The sequence below is a fragment of the Sminthopsis crassicaudata genome, chromosome 5 (assembly GCF_048593235.1).
Source record: "Sminthopsis crassicaudata isolate SCR6 chromosome 5, ASM4859323v1, whole genome shotgun sequence".
NCBI lineage: Eukaryota > Metazoa > Chordata > Mammalia > Dasyuromorphia > Dasyuridae > Sminthopsis > Sminthopsis crassicaudata.
In genome coordinates this window covers 310,756,240-310,780,513 of record NC_133621.1, presented here as the reverse complement: position 1 = coordinate 310,780,513, position 24,274 = coordinate 310,756,240, and the positions used below count along the sequence as shown (strand labels likewise).

At 51.0% G+C, this 24,274-nt stretch overlaps 1 protein-coding gene across 2 annotated transcripts in view; it reads left to right on the top strand.

The window, feature by feature from the left end:
• TBC1D22A (TBC1 domain family member 22A) overlaps positions 1-24,274 on the top strand; it is a 280,355-nt gene that overhangs the window by 195,373 nt on the left and 60,708 nt on the right. The gene's annotated exons all lie outside the window — the stretch shown is intronic.

The window sequence follows — 24,274 nt, the reverse complement described above, 5'->3', positions numbered from 1 at the left end:
ATGTTGTGAAAGAAGAATCACAGCAAAAGGGAAAAACTACAAGAAAGAGAAATAAGTGAAAATAGTCTGCTTCAGTCTGCGTTCAGACCCATAGTTCTTTCTCGACATAGGGATGGAGTTTTTTGAATTGTCTCTGCTCATTATATTGTTGAGGAGGGTTAAGTCTGTGAAAGTTGATCCTCAAACAGTCTTGTTGTTACTGCATATGATGTTCTCCCATTTCTGCTCTCTTCGATCAGCATCAGTTCATGCTAAATCTTTCCAGGTTTTTCTGAAACCTGCCTGCGTCTCATTTCTTATAGCACAAATAGTATTCCATGACATTCATAAATCACACTTTGTTCAGCCAACATCCAATTGAGGGGCATTGCCTCAATTTCCAATTCTTTACCATCACAGAAAGAGCTATGCTACTATTTGTATATGTGGATCCTTTTTTCTTTTTAATGATTCTTTGGGATACAGACCTTGCAATGGCATTTGCTGGATCAGAGGTTTTATAGCCCTTTGGACATAGTTCTAGATTGCTCTCCGGAATGGTTGGATCAGTTCACAACTCCACCAACAATGTATTAGTGTCCCAGTTTTCCCACACCCCCTCCAATATGAATGATTTTTCCCTTTTTGTCATATTAGCCATTCTGATAGGCATGAGGTGGCACCTCTGATTTATTTTAATGTGCATTTCTCTAGTCATTAGTGATTAAAACTTTTTTTTTTTAATTATGACAACAGCTGACTTTAATTTCATCTGAAAACTATCTGTTCATATCTTTTTGCCATTTATCAATTGGGAATTGACTTGTATTCTTCTAAATTTGACTCAGCTCTCTCTATATTTTAGAAATGAGGCCTTTATCGGAAACACTGGCTGTAAAAAATGTTTCCCAGCTTTCTTTCTAATTGAGATGTCTCCATGTGAAGTGGTGGTAGCCGTTTGTTTCAATTCCCCAGAAAAAATGGCGGACAAGCTTCTGTTTGTGATGCTCCCTAGAAATCAGCCGTGCTGAGACCCTTCTGTCCTGCTGATCTTGGGCCCTGCCCTCCTTACTTTCTCTGGATGCTCCTCGGCAGTTGGTGCGATGAGGAGATACTCAATGATTCACCCATTTTCTATATTTTCTATAAAAGGCAGTACAATAAGTGCCTGAAAAATTAGAGGAGTCCCCAAAGCAATCTCTTTCCCAAAAGTTTTGATTGAATTTCCCGCTTTTTGAGGTTTTGGTTTTTTAACAAACAACCTAGAAAATTTCCTAGATGGTCTAGTCACCCAGGGATCTTTTTGTTTATAAGGCTGACCCTGCCTAACATCACTAAGTGTGACTGGGAAAAGCTGCCATTAAACCCAATGGTGTTTCATGGGTTAGTTAGTCGCCTGAGCTGGCTAAATCATGGGAAATGTGAGACTGTAGAGCTCCCCTTCATGCCTTCAGCTTTGGTCCTGTGGTCCTGAGGTGGCCCACCTGGCCAGACCCTTTTCTTCCACTGTGGTGTCACTGGTTCTTGAACCCAAACAGAACAAGCTTCTTGCCCCCAGACCAGCTGGCCTTTCCGCTAAGCCTGGACCGGCCTCCCCACCATCCACTTTCATAATCTAGCAGCCACCCTCCTTCTTCCCTTGCTCCACTTGGCTTCCTGGGCCTGCCCCCTTCTCTCTCCCAGCATGGCCACCCCCCGGGGTGCTCTGGTCTGCCCTCCTGTCCCCATCTTCTTCCCCATCCACCCAGGGGCTGTTTCTTATACCCAAAATGACTTTGTTTTCCTCCATATGTACTCCCTGTGGGCAAGAGCATCTCCATGTTTATCCTTGTATCCCGCCATGTTGCACACTCCCTGGTTGGAGGCTCTGGAGGCCTCACCTGGACCCTGCAGTTCCCAGCCTCCCTCGGCCTGTCCTTCTGTGCTCCAGGGCTCGCTCAGCTCTGACTTTCTCCTGCAGTTGGAGGGTCCTTTTGGTCTTGGGGACTCGCAGCTGCTCCCTTGCTTCGGCTTCATGCCGGCTCCCATTGGGCACGTGTTTTATATTAGATGCATGATTAGCATTCATTTTTTAAAAAATAGATTGTCACATGACACTGAGAACAGAGCTGTTCCCATTCACCTCCTGTGCACAGAGGCTCAAGATGCATTTGTTGAAGAGTTCTTTATTTCTTTTCTGTGATTTTAAAAAAATGCTTCCTTTGTGAGTTCTGCCACTGCTTCCCATCTTATTCCTCTGCTTCCCTCCGGCTCCCCGGTTAGCTTGCCAAGGCCCGGAACCCTTTGCCAGGATGTCAAGCCTTCCCCTGGACAGTTGGGGTGAAGGAGCTGTCAGCCCTGGCGTGATCGATCCAGCTTGATGATGTTACAGGAAGCAAAATGTAACATCCCGTAAGTGCAGACGGCACTCTTGATTTTGTCATTGGTTATGCTATTGGAGACATGGGCCCCCTCATTAAGCACTGAGTTCTCTGGTAACACTGTCCCCATTAAGGATAAATTAGGTATTAAGTCAGTCGCATTTTGAGGAGGCAGGAAATGAATCTCCTCATGGTCTCTGGCCCTGCATCACTTCACTAAAATTCCTAATAGATATTAAAACGTGAAGCACAATTGTGGCATCTTTATTGAGTTAATTTTCCTGAAATTAAATTTGGGCATGAATGGAGTCATTTGTACCATGGAATCACTTCTGAACTGACAGTACCCTAGTCAGAAGCCTTTTTATATCTTAAAAAGTGGGGGTATTTCTATCTTACAGGGCCAAGTAACCATGAAATTGTATTGCATCTTTTGGCAATGAAAATACATGGTAATCATAGGATTGCAATCAGGTTATTACTCTCCCCTAAACTAGAGTGTTTATTAGCTGGGGGGTTATGTGCCTCACTAACTGTTTAACCCATTATAAGTTAACTGGAAAAACTCCCGGCGAACGTTGTGAGATAATTTCCTCCTGCGTGTACCCATGGATCAGTGATGTCAGCTTTGCTTTCCTCTCCGAGTCCAGGGGTTAGAGTCACTGACTCATTAAATCCAGGCTCCGGAAGGGGCCTTTTGGCTCATTGAGTACCCAAATCCGCCCTCCACTGGTGAGTGGGATTCTTCAAAATATCAAGGGGAGCCGCTGGGGGAGGCAAGATGAGGGCATCGATGGAAGTCCATTAGGTGCCTTCTCCATCTTCAGTCTTTCCGTAGGACCGAGTGACAGCTGAAACACTGAGCTCAGTAATCCCCCGTTGGCTCATTTGAGCCGCAGCGACCCGCCTGTCGGGACCTCTGCTCTCCTTTGGCCCCGAGTTCTGCTGTTGACATCAGGGCACCAAGACTGAGAAGACACTGTCCTGCAGGCACATCCTGGAGGGAGTGTACAGGCGCAAGCCCAGGGAGCACCCGAGAAAGGACTCTGCATAATGCTCCTTTTCCAGTCTGACAGAAAACACAAATGGGACCACAAGGAATTGGCTCAGCCCCCATTCCGACAGTAACCTTTTGAAGAAAGTTTTCCTCAGGATTGTTTCCAATTCTGCCCTCAACTGTAGGGAATCCTCAGCTGGATTTTTCTTTTTTTGTTTTTTTTTGGTGATAAAAGAGGCTGCCCTACACTTGACATTTGCATGATTACCCTGAATGCTTGGACAGGATTTGGGGGGCTTCTTTACTGGCATTATAGGAACAGCTCGATTTCAGATACAAGATTAGTGAACTTGTTTCAGTAATGTGGCAAAGAGAAAGTGATTCTCTTAGATAGAACCGGTGCCGCGTGAGCCTGGAGCTCGTGGTGCCGGACCATGTGTAACATGGGCTTTGTTTGTACATGAATTTGGTTTTCTTTCCTCTGCCTGTGCTGGTTTCTTCCTGGAGGGTTGTCTCCTCAAGGATCCAGACTTCTTCCTTTTATCTTGCTCTGTCCTCAGGCCTTGGTATGTTGCTGGGGGATTCAAAGGGAATGAATAGTTTTGAGTGTCCCAGGCCAGGGGGTCAACCTGCCAGACTCTGTGTGGTCCCATCTTGAAAGGCGTGTCCTTTCCCTTTATGAACTGGCCTCTTCTCTAAAAGGCTCACATTGGGCTTGATTCTGATTTCTGCCTAAATGTTTGCAGGGGAATGATCAGATGCCTCTGACAGACTTATCTTTATCAGTGTTCCAAGTCGTCGCTCTCTGCATGGGATCACTGGAAAATGATTGTTTTCCCAGCATGCCCCTGTTGGGTGAACATTTGGGCCTCCCATAGAGCCTTTGGGACGGTGGTGTGTTCCCTGTCCAGGTTATCATCGAGAATGAACTTGGCAAGCCCCCCATGCCTGGCACAGGAGAGCTGACAGACCCCTACGACCTTGGCTGTGGCCTTCACATCAGTGGTCAGCAGTCTCCGAGAGCACTCAGTACAGCATTAGGCATGGTCAGCAGCAGAGGGACAAGGGGTGGCCCCTAAGGGCTGAGGGGCGAATTGGGGATGAGGGCCGAGGACTGGATTGGCTTGTTCTTCAGAGACGTCACAGAGGAGGGAGCCTCCTGACCTGGGCTGTCTGGGGTGTGGGGGGAATTGTGAGTGGAGAGTGAGGAAGAGCAAAGGCGATGTGGCCCCAGGACTGTGTGACACTTGACAAGCCCCTCTTCTGCCTCCATTTCCTCATCTGTCAAATGAAGATAATGGAGCCCCTCCCTTTCAGGGTTATCATGAGGATCGAAGGAGACAATCATAAAGCTCTTGGCCCAGGGCCTGGCACATAGAAAGCTCTAAATGTGGACTATTAGAGTGCTCAGCATAGAAGCTTGCCCTTGTCCTAGACTGGCACTGCCTCCCGCCAGGGGTGGACAGGTTTTAATCCCAGGTGGGAAGGACCAACCCCCAGGAGCCCAGAGTGGAGGCAGGTTTGTCAGCTGCCGCAGACTGTGCTGCCAGCATTAGGTGGGCTCCCTGCCCTGGGCTGACTCAGAAAAGGTGTGCTCAGCCATCCTTGCGTTTGGGCCGGCCCCAGGGCTCACAGGATGTGGTGCTTCAGACTTGGTCTGTCTCAGGGGAGCCAACAGCATCTCTGCGGTCACTTGGGGAGCCACCCAGTTCTAGCTTGTCTGAAGTGGCCTGGTGCCCCTTGATCTCCCCAGCAGAGGAGTGAATGAGGGCCCCGCTCCCCCATGCTGCCAAGCTGGGAGACCGGCTAATGAAGACAGCTGTCCTCCTTCTGTTCTGTGGTAGTGTGGGCAGCCTGGATGCTGTTATTCTAGATGAAAGGTGATTTCCTGCCGAGTCCATTGGATGTGTATGTGGAAGCAGGAGAAAGTGTGAGAGGGATGCTGGTATTGGACTGGCCAGGGTTTGAGCTGATGACCTGTGAGTGAGGTCTGGGAGGTTGGAAAATGACCCGCACCCACTGGAGTCCTTCCAAAAGGCAGAATGCTTCTTTGACCCGCAGGCTCCAGGTCTTAAGGAAGAAGCATTTGACCTTGAACTCTGAATCGCTCACTGTGCAATTTTTGCACATCAGGATTCCTCTTTTGGGGAAGAAGGGGAAGAACCATGTGTGGCTTGTCTATGGGAATCACCCCAACTCCAAAGAAACAGAAGTGGGGTGGATGGAGGGATATTGCAGGACACATGGACGGATTGAGGAAGTGGGGGAAGCATGTGCCCAGTGGGCTCCGGGAAGGCCCCGGCACCGAGCCAGAGCACTCACTTTCAGGAGCCCTCACCCTTGGGCCCAGTTCTCAAAGTGTCCGGTTGCCACCTCTTGGGCAGCAGCTCTTGGTTTTCCAGACTCCATCCCTCCAAGCAACTTTCAGGCCTGTGAAGTTCAGGAAGCCCCTGCTAGAGGATGTCCTCCCTGAACCAGTTACAAAGAAGGACTTGGGCAGCCAGGCCAATGGTTCCTGTTATAATGCGGATTTACCCTAATCCTTTTTCTGACCCATAGAAAGCAGCTGAGAGCTCTGGGAAGGATTTTCCAAACAAAAGAAATGCCATTGGGACCCAGCAGGAAAAAGGAATCCAGGCTGAAGATTTTCTGAAAGGCCACACTAGAGTCAGGGCCTGGCACAGTAGGGGCACCTGCTCATTTTCCCTCTAAACGCAGATCGCTTTCCTTCCCTTGGAAATGCTTGTGACGGGAGAGCGAGATGGGGTCTGTCTTTTTGTGACGAGAGAGGGCTCCGACATAGACGCCCAGTGTGGGAAATGGCGTTTTCCGGTTCAAACATTCTGGTCCTCAGTTTACCTGACAGCTAAACCACTCAGGTTAGCCTGAGGACTTGCAGCATAGTCTCTGTGGCTGCGAGGGGCATCCTTGATGCTCTCGGCAGAGGGCAGGCCGGCACTTAGGCAGATGGCTTAAACTAGTTATATTTCTGATAGTGGGATGGTTTTAGAAAAGAAAATCTCAGAGTATTCATTTAGCCCGGGGTGTTTATTTATTATGGAATTACTTTTTAGTGATGTCCGTTAGACCAGGGCTGTTTCTTTTGGTCAAGAACTCCCATCCTGCCCCTCACCGCACCCTCCTTTCAATGTTTAATGTCACAAAGTCTCCCCCAGAGGTTGAGATGGAGCTTGTACCAGCAAGTCCTACTGTGTGCTTCGTTCAGACTGCCCTGAGAGATGGGATTGACCAGACTTTGCTGTTGAACCCACACTTTGTGGTCCTCCCTGTGTCTGAGGGCTCCTGGATTTAACCCATCTGGGGGGCTGCATGTACAAGGGGCATCACTGGGGTTTTTAGAGTAAAGGCAGCTGGTAGGGCTGTGGATAGAGCTCTCCCAGAACCTTGTGCGGGAGCTGGGGCGTTTCTTCCGTCTATACGCCCATCTTGGGTGGGTACCTGCATCTGTGGACCGCGCCCTGGTGATATATGGGGGCCGAAGAAGAGAAACATCGGAAATGAGGGGGTAAGTGAATTATGGTCACCTAGCTGAGTTTGCCTATTTTTAACAAGCAGGAAACTGAGGTAGGCAGTGAGGGGAAGGGAATAACTATTTGTATAATGTCTGTTTCATGTCAGACACTCTGATAAAAGCTTTATAGATATGATCTCATTTGATTTCTCCCAAGACAGCCCAGGAGGCAGATGCCTCCCCATTTTATAGATGAGGAAACTGAGGCAGGCAGAGCCTAAGTGCCTTGCCCGGAGTCACCCAACTAAGATTTCCTGCCCACAGGCCCTGCCTCTGAGCTGGGCTCCCTCGTGCTGGAGGTTTGGGGGTCTCTGCTGAGCCCCACGTTAGTGAGCCAGGGCCGTGGTGGAGTGGTGGGCTGGGCCCTGGGGAGCAGCTGGCCCGGTATGGACCTGCAGGCTCAGAGGAGACGCTTAGGTCTGTGCTTGGGCGCAGCACCACCTGGTGGCAGCTTGGGGGTCCCGCTTCCCTGCTGGTTGGATGGGCTGGCTTTCTTGGCTTCCACAGAGCAGGCTGGCTCCCCCGGCTGCTCCCCTGCTCCCTCCTGTCACACAGGAAAGGCAGCAAATGCCGCGGCCCTCCCAGACGGCAGGGATTCTGAACACGGGGGGTGTGGGTGCTGACAATAGTCGGAGATAAGGGCCGTGCTGCGAGGAGAAGGTCCGGCATTTTTAGTGGCTTGGTGCTCAATGCCAACTCGTTTTACAGATGGGCCAATCGAGGGTCCAAATGCTGCGTGATATGTCCCCGCAGCATGGAGACCCAGAGGGGCAGGGTTCTTCCTCCCTTGGGCTGCAGGGGCAGAGTGTGCACCTCATAGCCATGGTTCCCAGACACCGTCTCCCTGGGCGGGACTCTCTTCCCTTGTCCCCGAGCTCCAGCCCCTCCGGCCCCCTGAAGACAAATGAACTCTTAGCCAGGTGGGGGGCGCCTTCACATTGAAATGCCCGTGGCCAAACTGCAGGAGAACAAAAGTCTTTCCCACTTGCCGAGAGTGCAGAAAATTGTCCTTGGAGGCAGGCGGAGTAATTTGAGGAGCATTTTATAGGCACTGTTTTCAAAATTCATAATGAATATAATCTTAGTTATGACTTTAAAGTTCTTTGATGAGTGTCTGTGTAAGTTGCTGCTGCCTGGCAACAGGAAACACAATGAGGTCTTTTGTCGACAGCTTCTAGAGTGTCATTTAGAGAGCTGCACTTAGATCAGCTTTCCAGATCTTTGTTCTGCAGCCTCCTTTGGAAACCTCATTAGTATGGCTGCTGGCAGCCAGACCTGAGAGAACAGTCAATTAGCACCAGAGAAGGAAGCCGCCGCTGGGCTCCACGGGGCGGCCACCTTGGGGGCCTTGTGCCCCCATGTGGGATGTGGGGGGCTCTCGGGGAGCCCTCGCAGTTCTTGTGGCCTCCGACCTGGGCGGGTGCCTCCGGGGATGGAGAAGTGGCCCCCTGTGTATGTGGAGCTCTTGTCTGGGGGCTCTGCAGAATATTCTGGACTCTGACTGTAATCTCCCCAAGCAGCCAGAAGGAGGCTTTAAGCCCTCTGCGTTGTTTTCTCTCCTCCTAAATGGTGGGATGGGGGCACAGTAGTTTCCTGTTCCTCGCAATCTTCTAGCCAAGGCTGAAGGCCCCCTCCTCGAGGGCCACGGAGCTCCTTCCTGGTTTGAATGGCTGTTGGCTGGAATGGGGTTTTGTTACTTGTATCCTGTTTAATCGACTCGTCTGGCACGCTGGTTACACTCCTCTTCCATGTGTGTACAGAGTAAAATATATAGGATCACAGAGAGAACCAAGACTATTAAACTACGACTACTTACACTCTCCCCTCCACCCACCTGTGAACCCCAGGTTTGGCACACCTGGCCTATCCTGGAAGGCCCTTGGAGGCCCTCGGAGCCATGAGACTCTGTGGCGCTCACGACCAGCGGGCATTTCAGCACGTTTTTCATGGACTATGGAGCTGATGCCTCTTTGAAGCCCAGGTGGAGGCCAAGCCCATCAAGCAGCGGCAGCCTGAAGGTTTTCTTCCAGGACAGAGTGCCCTCAGGAGTTGGGCACCAAGAAGTGTGTTCTGAGGCCCCTCGGGATTGGTGTGGGCCGAGACACCCATCGGAGACCCCGTCCTTAAGGAACTGTGGAAGGGAACAATCCGAGGGACAAAGAAACCCACACGTGCTGCTCTGCAGGGTCACAAACGTGGAGGTTTTGTTTCTCAGGAGGCATCAGATGCTAGCTGGCCACGTGCCGATGGGGGCCAAGTCCCTTTTCCTCGTGTTGTCCTGTGTAAAACGAGAATGCACTGGATTCACTGCTCTGTGCAAGCCCTTCCGGCATTAACATGGGGACTCTTCCTTGAGCATCCATCAGTGGAGCCCACACTGGCGAGATCTCTGACCTCCCTATGCTTTGGGCCATGGACAGATGGGAAATTATTCAAAGCCAATGGAACTTTTGTTTTCAAAATAAATTTGTGTCCATGGCATTTTTTTTCATCACTATATCCTAGCATCCTTTCTCCATATTGAGGGCTTTGGAAGGATTTTTTTTTTTAAACATTAGAAAAAAATGAAAAGGAAAAAAGCATAAACTTATAATCAGGACATTGAAAAAGCGAAAATATTTGCCCTGCACCACATTGTGAATCCCTGCCTCTCCAGAGTTACAGGCCGGCAGCATCTTCTTTCGAGCCATCCTGATTCTGATTTTTCAGCCTTCAATTTTTGTCACGGGAGCCACCTGCTAAAGACTGCTGGGATCTAAATCTGACCGGCAGGACAGATCGTGTCATGTGAGAGGACGAGCACGATACAGGAGCCTGAGAGGCAGTTGCATTCTTTTACTTCTTTGCCTGTTACCTCTACCTCTGATTTATTTCACCTCGACACAGAATATACATGTTCTAAGTACAGCAAGAGTATTACTGTTTAAAGAAATGCATACATTTTTTCTCAAGCAACGTCTGCGTCAGTAAATTTGCTTTACGACTTTCAGACAGATATTTCTGATTCTTTGGGTTATGTCTGCTCTCCTTGGGCCTGTTAGCTCTACTTCAAAGAGTAAAGTAATAACAGAACATTCCTTTAGTCTCTCTAAATGTGCTGTGATTCATACCTGTGGCGGGACTGGAAAACCCACCCGCCTCATCTGTGACCTTTTTACCGGTTCTCTGGGTCTCCACACTTAGTGTGGTCCTCAACAACTTTTGATGATTTTTTTTCCCTTTGGGGGTTCTACCCATTTACGTGTTTTAGGCATGTCCATTATTTTCTTGGCCCTGCGGACTTGGCTTCACATCTGTTCATGTAGGTTTTCCGTGCTTCCCAGAATTCCTTTCTTATAGCGTACATTCATGTACCAATTTGTGGTATGGCCCACTGGAGGATTATCTGCTTTGTTTCCAGTTCTTTGCTGTCACAGTAAATATTTTGTGTCTATAAAGATTGTCTTCTTCTCTATGGTCGACTTGGGATCCAAACCCATTCATGGAATTTTTGGACCAAAGGGAAGTGGCAATTTAATCATTTTGTTTGTAAAATTCCAAGTTGTTCTTCATAACGCTCCACCAACAGTGCACCAGATTGTCTGTCTTCCTCCAAAATTGACTATTGCCCTGTTTTGTACCTTCATTCTGTGAGCATTTTAATTGGCATTTCTCCTATTATTAGTGAGTTGGAGCGTTTTTTTCATATGGTTGTGGGTATTTTGCAATTCTTTTGGAAACTGTTTGTATCCTTTGACCACTTCATATATAGCTACATAGACCTAGATAGTTAGCTGTTAATTGTGTATACATCCTGTACACCAAACTTTTATCACAAAAATTTGATGCAAAGATTTCCTCCTCTTCCCCCTCCATTTCCCTTCTTATCCAAGTGCATTACTTCTGTCTATGCAGAAGCTCATGAGTTTCATGTAATCAAAGTCATCATGAGGAGAAAATCATGTCTTTATAAACATAAGTTAACAAAATAGGAAAAGAGAGGATTAATGAAGTAAATGTACACTTAAAAATTAGAAAGCCAAGAAATAAACCTAAAATAACCCAAAAGAAAAGATATTGAAAATAGATAAACCTCAATCTCGAAGGGAGCATCAGAATGAGGTAGAAATCATACAATTTTAGGGGTTAAAAAGCCCAGATTCTAATCCCCTCATTGCGAATGATCAGTAGTCTTAAACAAGTGTCTTGAGCTCTCAAGTTCCTAGTTTCCTTATCTATAAAATCAGGTGGTAGCATGTGAGGCGTTCCCTGAAGACCTTTCCAAACTTGACCTCTCTGTCCTAATCTCCCTCCCAGCCCTGACCTTCCCAGACTTGACCTTCCCTGTCCTAAGCTCCTGACCGTCCCTGTTTTGAGGCCCCTGACAGTCTACATTTAATGTCTTCTCAGCTCTGATATTCCCAGTCCTCAAGTCGCTTACAGATGGAGGAGTCTAATCCATAAGTGCTAAAAATACTAAGAGTTGAGACTATTGTATTTTGTAAAGTTTGTAAAGCACTCTACACATATTGGGGCTCATACTGCTGTGAGGTAGGTGCAATGCTTTCCACCCCCCTTTTCAGGCAAGGAAATGGAGCCTCAGAAAGGAACTTGATTTTCCTTTAGAAGCTCAGGTCGTAAGGTTCAGAGCCCAAGGGTATCCGTCTTCAAGTCCAGCATCCTTTCCCATCATCCTCTGCTGCCTCGATGTCCAGGGCTTTGGACAACTCCTTTGGTGATACAGCCTCCAGCTTTTGACCAAAGGGAGGGGCCTGACCTGGTCCCACAAGTTATCAACTCACTTAAAAAGAACAGTGGCACTCTCCAGTGTGGTGAGCAAAGCTGCTGCAAGGAATAAAAGAGCCAAGCTCAGCTCTTGGGCGCAGGAGGACTCAGCCAGCTCTGAACGACAGCCAAGGCCTCCTCATCAGGCAGATATGCTCCCAAAGGGAGCTCTTGTTAGCCTATCAGGACTCCTGAAGATCCTCAGAGACTCCAGGGATGTTCTTGGCCTGGGAGCTCTGGGTGAGCTGGACCCCAAAGAGGACACTAGTGTTCTGGAGGCTCTGACTGGCTTCAGGCGTGCTGATCAGTAACCAGGCCTGGCGTTAAGGTCAGAGCAAGGTGCTTTTGAGTCATGGAGCTCACCGGGGTGAGTGGTTCAGGCCTCTTGTGGTACAGTTAGGCCTAAAGGTCAAGGGTCTTGTCATTGCAGATGGGGGATTTTTTCCTACTCCAGCTCTTCATTGTCCTCACATTCATTCACCTTCCCATTACAGTGTTGTGCAACTGGCATGGAGGCTTACTGACCAGAGTTGCCAAGATCCATTGGTTCTTTGCATCTTGTGGAGCTGAAACATGTGCATTCTGCATGGCCATGGGCATTCTTCATGGCACAGAATCAGCACTATCCTTAATTCACTTAAAAGGCTCTGGGTCTTCATGTTTTCATGAGAAATGTAGTGATGGATTAGGAACGTAAGGGAGGGTTGGTATCAAAAATCGTTTTGAAAAATGAAACTTTAAAATGATTTAAAATTGCCAATTTTATAAGCCTTTTTAATTAGAAATTTGTTAAATTGCCTTTATGACTTTGCATTTCTGACAGTGCTTTTTTAGCAGAGGCATTTAGACTTTTAGAGAATGACCATCTCAATTCGGTTCGCCATGGCATCTCTCCCACCGGGGAAGTCTGGGCTTGGTGATTTTCCAGTTCCCCTTCCACTCCAAGAGCATCATTTTGTGATTCTATGATTTAGAACATAGCAAACTACTTTACTCAGCAGGAGCTAGTGTTCAGACACTATCAGTCCCATTAAACTTCTGATAAATGTTTAGCATCAATTCTCAGACTTGTCAGTTTGTGTCTCTTAAAAGCCGTCTGCGGCGATGGGGACATGTCTATAATCGGCATTATTAGTGCTATGGATTTGTGTCTGAAAGTAAATACTCTTGAGAAGGCAAATAAGCAGAGTTACAAAGTGAGATCAGTTATGAAGACTATATACTAACGTTAGTTGTATTGCAGATATGAGGAAAAACTGTGTTTTTAAATTAGGAAAATGAAATTGAGTCTTCTTAGCTGTGACTTAAATTAGGATCTTAAATCATTAAAATGGATTCAGCTCGAGGCACCCACATGTAGCGATACGTCCCTCAGTCAGAATGCTGTGGGGGCGATCCAAGAAGGGGGAGATCTGGCAGTCCCGCTGGGTGAGATTGGTTGGATCGGGCCACCAGTTGGGTCAGGAAGTCTGTTAGGGTTCTTGGTGGAGCACAGGGTGCCCTGACCTGAATCAAGGAGAAGTTCATGTTGGGAGGCCTTGGAGTGCCTGCTTGAAGAACGTGAGCCTTCGTAGTGTAGGTAATGCGGAGCCCAGCTTGACAAAGGGAGAGGCCCTTGGCCATGGGGGCAGCACCATCACTATAGCACTTCCCGGAGATTCTTTTGAATGAAGGACTGGGGGAAATGGTTTGGAGGCTGTGGCAATAAGCTGTGTCCTGTGTGGAGAGCATCGCCAGGACCAGGGATGTAGTTTTTGGGACTGGGCAATGGCTCTTTCTCCCTCTTTTTTTTTTTTTTTTTTTTTTTTTTTTATTATAGCTTTTTATTTACCAGATATATACATGGGTAATTTTACAGCATTGACAGTTGCCAAACCTTTTGGTCCAAATTTTCCCCTCCTTCCCCCCCCCCCCCACCCCGATGGCAGGTTGACCAATACATGTTAAACATGTGAAAGTATGAATTAAATACAATATACGTGTACATGTCCAAACAGTTGTTTTGCTGTACAAAAAGAATCGAACTTTGAAACAGTGTACAATTAGCCTGTGAGGGAAATCCAAAATGCAAGTGGACAAAAACAGGGATTTTTTTCCCCTTTTTAAATGTGTTACACTTGGGTCAGAGAACAGCCAGGGGAAGGTGGGCGTGGGATCTGGGGGAAACTAATCAGAAATGGAAGTGACAGAAAAATGAAAGATAACATTAAAATAAAGTTGGAGGTGATGAGGACTTGTATTTCCATGGTATCCTCCATCATACCAGGTCTGACCCTGATCCTTGTAACTGACTGCAGCACAAATGTCCCATTTGGTTCCTGGGTGGTGAGGAAACCTGCAGGATAAGTAGCTGTTGTTCTTCCCCATGTAGCAGACCAAGAATTTGAAAACAGGGCTCCTGATTCCAACTCCCACCCACCTTCTTCAAGGAGACCCCCGATCCTTGGTGTCCATGACAACCAGAAAGCTGCAGGGAAAGCTGACCAGATTGAGAGACTTGTTAGTACTCCTGGGAGGGGGCAGTGTTCAAAGGGGGTTCTCCATCTCTGGGACTCTGAGCACTGTGGGTAGCCTCAGGCAGCACAGTGTTCTCAGCACAATTACAGACTTTGCAGATTTGGGCTTTTAAAACTTGGGATTTCATAGTGCTCTGATGCTCCAGATTCTCTGAGAACTTGGAGAGCAGGGATTGTGCTTCAGCCAGGCATATCAAAGCCGCCCCGGGAGGAAAGCTGTGCTAGGAGCTTGGGGTCCCTGGGTCCCCTACTTTAGCACGTGCTCCTGCTTGGGCTCTGGAGAACTCATACATTTTAGCTTTGGCTGAGGGATCCATTCTCTTAAGGCAAGGCTAGGCTCTGCTAGTGGTCGCTGTCCCCCTCCCGGTGCTGAACTGGTCATTCTAGAGCTCTTAGAGCAGGGCTCCCCTCTGTTGGTAGTCGCTGTCCCCCTCCTGGTGCTGAACTGGTCATTCTAGAGCTCTTAGAGCAGGGCTCCCCTCTGTTGGTGGTCGCTGTCCTCCTCCGGGTGCTGAACCGGTCATTCTAGAACTTTTAGGGCAGGGCTCCCCTCAACTCACAGGGAGAAAGAACGTATCCTTGAAGTTTTCACTGTTAAGTGTTTTAGGTTTTTATTTGTTGTGCTCCAGACTCAAAGGATTCTACTAGGGCTAGGAATGACCTAGACTTCTGCACGGGTGTGATCTGCCTCATGTCATGTAGACAGTAATTCAGGGTTGTGGATTGAGGCCAGTTCTCCCGAGCTCCAGTCACTCTACAAGGCAGTCATTTATTCTGTCCCTGCTGTGGCTAAGGCCGTGCTGGGGATACAGAGAAAGGCCAAAGACTGGCCCTGCCCAAACTGGGGAGGCTGCAAGCAAACCATGGGACAGATAAAGTGCGGGCAGTCACCAGAAGGTACTTGGGAAGGCCTTCTGTTGATGGTGGCCAGAGGAGGGAGGGAGCAGCTGCCCTTCCACTTCCTCTGGAAACAGCACTTTCCCCCACTTACCTTGAAAGGACCTTCTGGCACCAGCAACTGTCCAAGTGTTACCATCCCCACTTTATCAGTGAGGAAACTGAGGCAGTGGGGAGTTGTCATCTATTCTATTCACAAAGTAAATTTCTGAAGCAGGCAGTCAATCAGATAATAAGCATAGCCCTGAGTTCCTAAGTCTTCCCTGCAACAGGGGCAGAGGACACAGAGGGAAATTAGTCCTGACTTCACGGGACTCCCTTGTAGCCACCTGAACCTGGGTCTTGGGCATCCCAAGCCTCCAGCCTTGAGTTTCTTAGTACTAGGAAGGGATATGGAAGTGAGTGAGAAAAAAAAAAAAATCACCTCTTCCACTAGAAAACATGGTGCCTCAGCCAGAGATGGTGACCACCCATGGAGAGGCTGTGACTTGTGGGAACAAGGGTGGACTGCGGGGTTGCAGGGCACCAGGATCCATCTGGTCTTTTGTGTGAAGTCTGATTGACAGAATGATTAATCAGACAACTGTCAAGGGACCGTGGTGGGCCTGGACTGGAAGTTATCAGAACTTAACTGGTCTTTGTGGGGACAACTTTCAAACTCCGCTCCTCCTATCCCTTCCCTTTATGGAATTCTACTAAATTAACTCCATTACGTTTCTTCAGGAACATTTTGTTTCAGCAATTATGAGGAAGTGCTTTGAAGACATTCACTTTCGTCTTCTTTTCCATCCAAGGCTTCAGTCTGCGCTTAATTAAAAATGAGACTTTGAGGCCATCGTTCACGCCCAGGGCAGCTTGGACTTATCCTTTTTAGGAGCTGATCATTCTAGTCTTCCTAGTCAGCTTCAGCCTCGCCGTGCTGGGGGTGCCCTCAGAGGTTAAGTCCGGGTGTGCCCCGTTGCATTGCGTTAAGGAGGCTTGGCTCCCGAGTGTAGGGAGGCGGTAGCCCTGGTTCGATTTTATCGGATGAATTGTGGTTGCCTGATACGGGGCATTTTAAGGAAGGCTTTTACTGGAAGCTATGACATACAAGGATCAGTGAGAGAAACCGAGAAGAAACGACTGGTACTGCTGAGTGCGGGCTTTCAGTGTGGGACAGAGCTCAGGCTGGTTTGCTTGGCTCTGGGGTCAGAATGAGCAGCTGTGATTAGATCCTTTAGAGGAGCCCATGTCAGATAGACTTGAGGAAAAGCTTCCTCTCCATAGAACTGCCCAATATGAAGTGGACTGCCCCGAGGGAAGGCCGCTTCCTCCCCTCCTGAGACCTTTAAGTGGAGACTACTGTGTTAGGGCATGGGGGAGGAAATTTCTGTTCACGGAGGGACTGGGTTTAGCTTCTGAGATCCCGTGGATCCTGAGGATTTTGTCCATTTGTGAGTTGGGATCTTGGGATCCACCAGAGAGATTTCTGCCTGAGCCCTTCTGGCAGGGATGGGCATCACGTCACGCTACCAACAAGTCACGCTACGAACACGTCACGTTATGCTACCAACATGTCACACTACCCACACAACATGTCACACTACAACACGTCACGCTATGCTACAACATATCATGTCATGCTACCAACACGTCATGTCACGGTACTCTCCTCTGAGCTTTGCTCCCTTCTTTTTTTTTTTTTTTTTTTTTAAATTTTTTTTATTATATATATATATATATTTTATAATATTATCCCTTGTATTCATTTTTCCAAATTACCCCCCCTCCCTCTATTCCCTCCCCCCGATGACAGGCAATCCCATACATTTTACATGTGTTACAATATAGTCTAGGTACAATACATGTGTGTGAATATCATTTTCTTGTTGCACAATAAACACCAGAATCCGAAGGTACATGCAACCTGGGCAGACAGATATTAGTGCTAACAATTTACATTCCCCTCCCAGTGTTTCTTCTCTGGGTGTAGCTACCTCTGTCCATCATTGATCAACTGGAAGTGAGTTGGTTTTTCTTTACATTGAAGATATCCACTTCCATCAGAATACATCCTCATACAGTATTGTTGTTGAAGTGTACAGTGATCTTCTGGTTCTGCTCATTTCCCTCAGCATCAGTTCCTGTCAGTCTCTCCAGGCCTCTCTGTATTCCTCCTGCTGGTCATTTCTTACAGAGCAATAATATTCCATAACCTTCATATACCACAATTTACCCAACCATTCTCCAACTGATGGACATCCATTCATCTTCCAGTTTCTAGCTACAACAAAAAGAGCTGCCACAAACATTTTGGCACATACAGGTCTCTTTCCGCTCTTTAGTATTTCTTTGGGATATAATCCCAGTAGTAGCGCTGCTGGGTCAAAGGGTATGCACAGTTTGATAACTTTTTGGGCATAATTCCAGATTGCTCTCCAGAATGGCTGGATTCTTTCACAACTCCACCAGCAATGTATTAGTGTCCCAGTTTCCCCACATCCCCTCCAACATTCATCATTATTTGTTCCTGTCATCTTAGCCAATCTGACAGGTGTGTAGTGGTATCTCAGAGTGGTCTTAATTTGCATTTCTCTGATCAGTAGTGATTTGGAACACTCTTTCATGTTGCTCCCTTCTTTCCTTAAAGCCCCATGCAGCCTGGGCCTGAAATCTTTGCAAATTAGACTTCCTGTTGAATTTCAAAAAGCAGTTAGATTTTTTTCTCTTTCCTAGTGTCTCCTTCTGACTTTTCCCTCCATCTTTCACCCCCCATCTCTCTTTACCCTAACTCTTCCCTTTCCTCTTTCCTTCCCCCTTTCCATTACCCTCTCCCCTTCTTCCCCCTCTCCCCCTTTCCTTCCCCTCCTCTTCCTCTCACTCTCCCTTTCCCCTCTTCCTTTCTTTCTCTCCCCTACCACCCCTCTTTTCTTCTCTACCTCTCCTTCCTCTTTTGCCCTTCTCCTTCCCCTTCTTCTTCATCTCGCCTTCCCTTTCTCTCCCTTCCTACCCTTCTTCCTCTCCCTCTTCTTTTCTCCTTCCCCACCTCTCCTTTGTCTTCCTCTCTGTTTCTCCCTCCCTTTCTTCCTCTCCCCCTCTCCTTCCCTCCCACCTCACCTCTCTTTCTCTTCTCCTCTTTCTCTCCCTTTCCTCTTCATTTTCATTCCTCTCTCCCTCCCCTTCCCTCCACCCCTACCTTTCTCTCTTCCTTGAGCTTTGTTCCTCCCCTTTTTCTCTGTCCCTTTCCCTTCCCTCCCACCTCATCTCTTCCTCTTCCTCTTTTCCTTTTCCTCTCCCTTTCTCCATCCTCTTCTTCCTCTCTCCCCTATATCCTCCCTCTTCCTCCTCTTCTCTTCCACTTTTGTAGCAAGGACTATGGCTCATTCCTAATTCAAAAAGCATTTAGGCCCTGTGGGGCCCCCTTCCCTAGCTAGTTTAAGAATCTTTGCCCCCATCTCACAGATGGGAAAACTGAAGCCCAGGAAACTGACCCGCCCATGGTGCCGGAGCCAATAAGTGACAGTGCCAGGCTCTGAGCTTCCCCAGCCAGCCTGCCTTCTGCCGCTCCCCTCCGGATCAGCTTTCCATTTAGCAGCGCAGATTGCGGCAGTGACACCAGCTTGGCTTTTGCCCAGCCCGTGCGGCTCGGCAGGCCCTGTTCTGGGGCTGATTAAACCTTAAAACAAGCCTGCTGTTAAACTTGGGAGCCCGGGCTCCTCCTGTGGGCAGGCGAGTTCCGGAGGCCTCGGCCCTTCTGGGAAGGTTTCCAGGTCAGGGATTATTGACGACAGCCAGAAAGGGCTGCCTCCTTCCTTGACTTAGACTGAAGAGGCCCCATGTCTGTCCCCTAGCGCCTCCCTTCCATTAGGTCCCCCATCGCATTGTTGAGATGAGGCCATCAGGAGAACACTGACCGCCCTGGCTGCTCTTGCCCGTCCCATCTGCACGTGGGCTCTTCCGGAGCACGGGTCTGATTCCCGCCCTGACCGGAGCCTGGCCCAGGATGATTTGGTCCGAGGTCGCCCCAGCTCCCACGCGTGGACGTGGTCGGGGTTTGTAGAGTGGTGGGGAGGAGGCTGCTGGGAATTCCAGGGTCGGAGGCAGAACGGCCGCAGGACTTGGAGGCTGCTTGTCCCTCAGAAGCTCGCTTCCCCGGGTCTGCCGAGGGCCCTCGGCTCTCATCCCTCCCCGTGAGAAGTCTGCACGGGGCGGCTGCTGGCACAGAGGGGATGGCTGGGTGGGAAGGCACCCAGCGGGGCTAGTGGTCTGTGAGGGAGGCAGCCACACTGGGTCTGCAGGGAGTACTTCCCATGCACCACATGCCGTGCTGAGCACTGGGATGCATACAGAAGAGCCTCAGCACCTCGCAGCTGGACTGGGGCCGTAGCTACTGGGGGTCTGCTTGCCCCGAGTCTTCCCCCCAGACCATGTTCCATTTAGCCACTGAAGTGACTTTCTGGCCACATCACCCCCTCAGTAAGCTCCAGCAGCCCCGTCTCCTCCAGGAGCAAACACAGGGCTCTGACCAGCACCGCACCCAGAGCCTTTCACAGTCTGGCCTCCTCCAGCCTCCTTCTATCTTCTTCCTCACCCTCTACCCTTTGCCCCGTGACCCCAGCCTCCTGGCTGGCTGCCTTCCAGGCCTGGAACACCCCCCCCCCCCCAGCCTCACCTTCTGACCGCGCTAGCTCCTTTTACAGCGGCCCCTCTTCCAGGAAGCCTCCTGGGCCTTCCCTCTGCTCACCGTCTCCCCCCTCCAGTGTGCAGGCTGCTCTCTGGTTATTTGTCTTGTCTCCCTCTCTGTAGACTGGGAGCTCCTTCAGGAGAGGCCCCAAGGGGTCTGTGGGGGGCAGAAGTGACATAAAGGTCCCAGAAGTGGTGGCTTTGGGAGAGCACGACGGTAAAAGAATGGTATAAAAATAATAAGAGATTCGGTTCAGAACATAGAGAAACTACATCAGAGCCGTCCACCGCAGGGAACGGGGGTTTGCTGTTTTATTGTGTGCCTGGCACTGAGGCACACCCACGTTTGCTTCAGGGGGACGAGGCAAGAGAGGCTAGGAAGGGCAGCTGCGCGTTGCCTGGACAGGGGCTAGTCAGGCCAGAATCTGAAGGGACGCTCGCGCTGAACGAGCTGATGAAGAGGTTGGGGCCCCCCTGTGGGGCCTTGGCCTGGATGGGGACGTCCCGGGAAGGGAGGAAGCTTGGCTCGTGCAGTGTTGGAAGAGGTCGAGAGCACTGAAGAGTGCTCCTTCCCCCTCCTGGGGGCGGTACGGCCAGACCTGATACAGGCCCCGGCGACTGTTATCCCCTTTCTCAGGTGAGAAATGGAGGCTCTTAGAGCTGGCTTGCTTAGCCCTGGCTCACTCCCTGGCGCCTCAGGACTGCAAGCCCTGGGCTCCGTGTAGGACCCCCGGGGTGAGCCCCCCAAGGGAGAGCCTCGCTCCGGGGGGAGATCAGCCCCCAGGAGCCCGGGATGACTCTGGGCCTCATTTCCAAAGTAACACGCCTTGATAAACGCGGAAGACTCGCACGTGTTTAACCTGTGTCTGGGGAGGGGGAGGGAGACAGATTTGGCACCCAAGGCTTTGCAGGGATGGGTGTTGAAAGCTATCTTTGCTTGTGTTTTGAAAATAAAAAAGCTATTATTAAATTTTAAAAAAAAAAAACCAAAGTAATATGCATCTGGAAGCCCCGGCTCCCCTCTTCAAAAGGCGACTTTTGTTTGTGCAGTTCCCAGTGTGACAATGGAGAAGCACATGGGCGTAATTTCTTTTGAGCCTCTTGGCTTTGAGAGAAGGGGGAACGCGTGTGCAAATGCTGCAGAAACGATCCCTCTCCCACCTCTGTGCCGCCTCCTTCCCCAGCTGGGCTCCGGGTGGGGGCGGCAGAGCCGCACTACCGGCGGGCACCGGCCTGGGCTCCCTCGGAGGCCCCGGGAGCCGGGAAGTGGTGCTCGGCCTGCCGCGGGGGTGTCCTGTGGGGGACTTCGGGGGGGTTGGGCCACAGGCAGGGCCTGAGCCTGAGCCTAGCACGTGCTCTGGCTCCCTGGAGTTCTCAGCGATCCCCCCTCCCCTCAGTCCTCCGCCCTTTCGGCTGCTCCGCGGCGGCGGGCAGTGTGGGCGGGCAGCCAGGGAACTCTGCCTGCCTCAGTTTCCTCAGCTGTAAAATGGGAGTGATAATTCCCAGGGTTATTGTGGCATTCAGCGAGATGATCACTGGGAGCACTTTACCAGCCTTAGATCCCATGTAAGCTTTTGTCACCACCCCCCGCTTTTATCCTGGCCTCTTTCAGTCCCCAGAGGTTCTGCTGTCCTTCCCAGCAAGGTAATTCCTGGGTCCGGCCCCTCTGGCTTCTCTCCTGACCTTCCCTCATGTGGTTTCTGGGAGGCATCTCAAGCCAACAAGTTCAGACCTGAAGTCCTCCCTGCTTCCAGAGCATCCCCCCCCTGCCCCGGCTGCCACACTCCCATCACCCTCTGCCCGCCCTGTGCTGTAGCCCTGCATCCGGCACTTGCCAGTGATGTCGCTTCTTTCCCCCATCACCGCGTCCCCATCGCTTCATCTACACCTGACGGCGAGGGGTGTCAGGGCTGGGAGGGGCCTTCTTAGCTCGCAGGGAGTCAGAGCTGGATGGGGAAAGGCTTAGAGATGGTAATTATGTCTCGGGTGGCTCCCCTGCGGTGACCATGGCCAGCGCACTCCGGCCCAGCACGCGTCAGTCCTGCGCTCCTCTGGGCTGGGGCTGATGGCAGGTCCGGGTCCCGGCTGGGGGCAGTGAGGAGATTCCCAGGTCCCCCATTAGTGCAGCAGTGGCTCTCCTGGGCAGGGCATTCTGGCCTTGCAGAAGGAGGTCCCTTTGGCAGAAGTCCCAGAGAAGCCCCTGTTGGCTCAACACAAGGGCTTCCTCCCGATCGGGACCAGGGTCGGTGGCGGGGCTGGGAGATCGTGGCTGATGGGGTCGGGGCGGGAAGGGGACTTTGTCGCAGTCACGTGCTGCTCCTGAGCCCGGAGGGGCCCTTCCCAGCAAAGCATCTCCGTCTCAGACTCTCCTTGTGGACACGGGCCCCTGACCTGAGGGATGCTTCCTGCCCACAGTGCTCCCAGAGGGCTCCTGTCCCTGGACGAGTCCCAGCCGCCAGCTGCCTTGTTCTCATGCCCCCGGGGCTTTAGGGAACAGTGAGATCCAAGCTTGGGTGTTGCTCTCCTCCGGGTGCTAGGCCTTCTGGCAGATGCCCCGTCGCAGCAGGGTGCGACGTCACCTGATGCTCTGAGTATCCCGTGTCCTTGCACGTTTCCGGACGTTTCTGGAAGCGGGCCCTTCTGATGGACGGACTCTAAAAGCCTTTCTGTTATTTGGGGCCGCTCGCCGCGTCAGGGAACTACTTAAGTGTAATTACATTAAAGTGGGAACAGAGAGCGTAGAATGGATGCTATTTTTCCATAAAACAAGTGTGCTTTTAAAAATTTCATTGATGTTTCCCCCCAAGCAAAATTCCCCGTGTCTTATAGTAATAGAATCCAAATTTAGCAAATGTTTGTTTAAAGTCCTCTGGGTTTGGAGCGCGCCCTCGGTGCTGGCAAGGTGCCCACGGCGCTGGGTCTGGAGGCTCGAGACCTGGGAGCAAATGTTTCCTTGTTCCCTTGTTAACTGTCCCACTCCAAGCTCCCTCACGGGGGCTCCGGCAGGTCCCTGCGGGGTAGAGAGGAGGCGGTGGGACGGGAGCTCCGAGGAGACCCTCTGGGCCAGCCCGCCATTTGTCCCCAAGGGCAGAGGGGCCCAGGTGACCTGAAGGTGCTTGGGTCCCACTGTCAGGTTAGCTCCAGGGGCCCAGTGGGCCTGACTCTCCAGCCAGACCCGGGGGGACCGGGACTCCTGCGGGCCAGCCAGACTGGACCCAGCACTCATCTGCTGTGCTCTTCTTTGGTGTCGCTAAAGCGGAGGCTGCCTCGGTTTCTGAGGGAGAGATGAAGGGGCTTCAGCTCAGGGGGAGCCCGAGATGGAGGCCTGTTCCCGAGGCCCCCCCGCTGGGGGACTTTGGATTCATCAGCCCCTCTCGGTCTCCTCCTCGCCGTGGCCTCCCTGGGCCTGTCAGCTGTGATTCTGAGCCTAGCAGGAGAGCGGTGCTGGCTGGGGGTGAGCGAAGAGGGGATGTGACTCCTGAATGGGAGCTGGGGGAGCCTGGGAGCGCAGGAGGAGTGTGGGGACGGATGCTCAGAGGGGAGCGGGATGTGTCGGCCACGAGAAACAGGCTGCTCCACGTCCCAGCTTCCCGACAGCCCCCCCAGTCTGTCCCGCTCCCCTGCTCCCTGACCTTCCGTGGCTCCCTGTTACCTCCAGGAGACAGTCCAAGAATGGAGTAAGCGGCCCGGCTCTCCAGCCTGATCAATGACCTTTCCTCCCTCCCTGGCCCACACACACTCAAACACCAGAAACAAGCCCTGCGGGCGGCCGGCCCTTACCAAGATGACAGACATCCCTCCACTTCTTTCCGTTCTTTAGTTCCACTCGTGAGGCTCTGACCAGGCTCTGTGTGTGCCCTCTGCCTGCCTTCGTGGGTGACTTCTTGCTGAGGTGCATGAGAACCAAGGTCATCCGTCACTTCCCACCCCAGGGAGCTGGGATGTTCATGGCCAGAGAGAATCCCATTCGGGGCAGGCCCCTCGGGGTCAGAGTGACACTTGGGAGCTCCTGGGGTCCTCGCTCACCAGGTCAGCCACAAGTCCAGGGACCCAGGTCAGGACGGGTGCGAGAGGAGGTGTGGTTTGTGGTGGAGTTGATGAGGGATGCGCCGGCACAGACTCACTTCCGTACCAGGAGGGCTGTGCCCACCAAGGGGAGCCAAGTTGGAGTGTCCCGTCCGGGGGGCCGGGCCCATGTCCAGCCTCCAGAGGCCCGGCCAGCCCCAAGGCTCTCCAGTAACGGGCTCTTGGCTGCCTGCGACCTTCACTTTTGAATGAAACCTGTCAAGCTGTCTCTAGCACTGGGGCATTGCTTGTGGCTTGTGGCCCCCTGCCCATTATTCTCCATTAGAGCCCCTTGCCCATGAGGGCCATAACAATGTGGCCATCCAATTAAAATGCTGGCTGAAAGAGTGGGCGAGGAAGCCAGAGCTTGCTGCGGTCCGGCGTGGCCCTGGCCTGTGGCCCCCGCTGCTCCTGGGCCTGCCTCGCCTTCCCCGCTGGCCCAGGCCACGTTTGCATTGAAGATGGGCAGCTCTGTCCCCTTCCTCCTGATGTCTGTGAGGCT